The sequence below is a fragment of the Aegilops tauschii genome, chromosome 7 (genome assembly GCF_002575655.3).
Source record: "Aegilops tauschii subsp. strangulata cultivar AL8/78 chromosome 7, Aet v6.0, whole genome shotgun sequence".
NCBI lineage: Eukaryota > Viridiplantae > Streptophyta > Magnoliopsida > Poales > Poaceae > Aegilops > Aegilops tauschii.
The window spans coordinates 607,800,662-607,803,513 of NC_053041.3; the positions used below are offsets into that span (position 1 = coordinate 607,800,662).

The 2,852-nt window shown below is 42.1% G+C and overlaps 1 pseudogene; it reads left to right on the top strand.

Moving 5' to 3' along the window:
- Positions 1-1,028: 1,028 nt before the first annotated feature.
- Positions 1,029-1,626, top strand: LOC109749444 (uncharacterized; annotated as a pseudogene).
- Positions 1,627-2,852: the final 1,226 nt, after the last annotated feature.

The window sequence follows — 2,852 nt, forward strand, 5'->3', positions numbered from 1 at the left end:
CTGCTAGAAAAAAACGCGATCGATAGAAGTCTAGTCTTTTCCGAACCCCAACTGATACCACGAAGAAGGACAAGAGAAACATTGGCATACTCGTGAGCACCGAATTTATGAGAATTAGTCGGCCTCCATATGACATAAGTTTACCCTTCTAGCAGCTTAGTTTCTTTTCAAATCAATCCTCAATGCACTTCCATTCTTTGTTAGATAGCTTGCGATGGTGAATCGGTATGCCCAAGTACGTAAAAGGCAACGAACCTAACTCACATCCAAACAGTTGTTTGTAAGCTTCTTGTTCGTCTTTAGCTCTCCCAAAGCAGAACAATTCACTTTTATGGAAGTTAATCTTTAACCCCGATAACTGCTCGAATAAGCATAACACAAGCTTCATATTTCTTACTTTTGCCAGATCGTGCTCCATGAAGATGATAGTATCATCAGCGTACTATAGAATGGACACTCCTCCATCCAGTAGATGCGGGACGAGACCACCTACTTGGCCATTTTCTTTCGCTCTTCCTATTAGAATTGTCAACATGTCCACTACTATGTTGAACAAGATAGGTGACATCGGCTCTCCCTGCCTTAGACCCTTGTGTGTTTGAAAATAATGACCTATGCCATCATTCACTTTGATTCCGATACTGCCTTTTTGCGTGAAAGAATCTACCTACTTTCTCCAGGACAGATTGAATCCTTTCATCCGCAAGGCCTGCTGTAGAAATGGCCACTTAACCTTATCGTACGCTTTCTCAAAATCCACCTTAAAAACCCCTTCTAGGATGTTTCTGTCCGGCATGAAGGCTGTTTGAGATGGTTGCACGACACTGTGTGCAATCTGCGTCAGCCTGGTTCAAAAAAGAAGAGAACATGTGTCAACACTCCGCACAGTACATAGATTAGATGGAACATAGTTGAGGAGCTTCTGCCTGAGATCTGAATACAAATGGAAACTAGTGATGATTATTTCCAGATATTCTCTGGATTTCGACTACCACCAAGGATCACCCTTCTTATTGTTGTGACTTGTGAGTGGATCAGACAACGGTACAAGAAAGCTCTGGGAACTGCGTCAGAGGGGTATCCAAAAACTTCCAGACTAGTTCCAGATTACCACTGTGAGCTTCTCAGAGGCTGCAGATATGGTTTTCAGTGGTGGCCTGGACAATGACGTAAAGTGGTGGACAAAAGAATGAAGTCACGGAATCTCACAAAGGACATAAAGGACATGATAACTGGGATGCAGCTTAGTCCTGATGGGTCGTACCTCCTCACCAAAGTGATGGACAATGAGCTCATGATCTGGGATCTGCGCTCTTATGCACGAAGAACTGCAACATCAAGACCTTTACAGGACACCAGCACAACTTTGAGAAGATACTGTTGAAGTGCAGCTGGTCACCCGACAATCGCAAGGTCACTGCTGGGAGTGCTGATCGTATGGTCTACATCTGGGACATGACATCAAGGCGGATCCTGTACAAGCTTCCTGGGCACAACGGTTCCGTTAATGAGACCGCTTTCCATCCCACCGAGCCCATCATCGGATCCTGCGGCAGCGACAAGCAGATTTATCTCGGGGAGCTTTAGGACGCTGTCACTTCCCCAGCTAGGAATTCCTGTAATATTTGGGTAGCAAAGAGAACAGAAGACCACAGGTACCGTGTTGCTCTGTCAGACATTGAATGCTGGATTGCTGATCAAATTTTCAAACTGCTACTTATTCAGTACCCTTACGGTTCATGTTAAACTTGTGGCCATTCTGCCTTTTAATCACTAACTGGTGTGCTCTCTCTGAAAACCTTATTCACTTACGTGTTCCCTGCTGAATTACGTTGTCTAACTTGTGTATCGAGTGAAATGCTGTTTTAGTCTGTAAAATTACCTTTTTCTGTTAGACGAGTTTCTATTGGTGCTATATATATAACCAGAAAAAAGTTAAGTAAGCTAAAAGCTTGCCTTAAAAGGGAAAATCATATATTAATAAATTTGGTTGATCCTCTTTTAGTCAATAGTAGATTGTCAACAATGTGTTTGAACATAATTTATTAGCCGTCAACTTATATTCATGTGGCTCTGCTCAAAAGAGTATGACTGCATGGAGTGTCATTTTATTCACCATAGTCATGGCCGTCCGCCTTGGCTGCATGACAGCCAATTCTAGCCTTCTAGGTGATACCTGTTATTGATGAAAATACTGAGTTTTGGACAGTGGTTTCATTTCTTTCCAGTATCTGTAACTCATAACTAATAGCAAGATAAAAATACTTGTAAAAATTCTCTTTAATTAAAAAAAAATGTTTTTAAGTGTGTTTATCTGGCTTGTTGGTGGTGGGGTTGAATTGTGTATATGTGAAGTTACATATTGCCTTTTGAAAGATCTTGAGACACCATGCTTTGGCAAAATGAATCAGTTTCATGTATACTTTTACGCCAATTCCAGGGAGCGAACGTTCCGACGAAGTAATCGTCGTTTGATTTTACGTTTGTGGCTGTGCGTGTGCTTGAACCTAGCGCATGCGTGAAATCAGCTGGAGAACATGTAAAGACCCAGTGGAGCCGCATGAAACAGGAGCCGCGCACTACTGGAGTCTTACCTTTGTCTTCCCTCCGTTCCTAAATATATGACGTTTTGGATCCAGCTAAGTATAGCAAGCTGATCACTCAGCCGGAGTGGATGCAACTCCAGAGAAATCTTCTATGTTGATATGCAGCCAAGTATAGCAAGCTCACTTAGTTAGAAGAATGTATGTATACCTCCAGCTAAATCACTCAATGCTTACTATTTGAAAGGAAAAGAAATTATAGCTAGTCAACCACCTTGTCGATGAGTCATTATCTCAATGCTTACTATT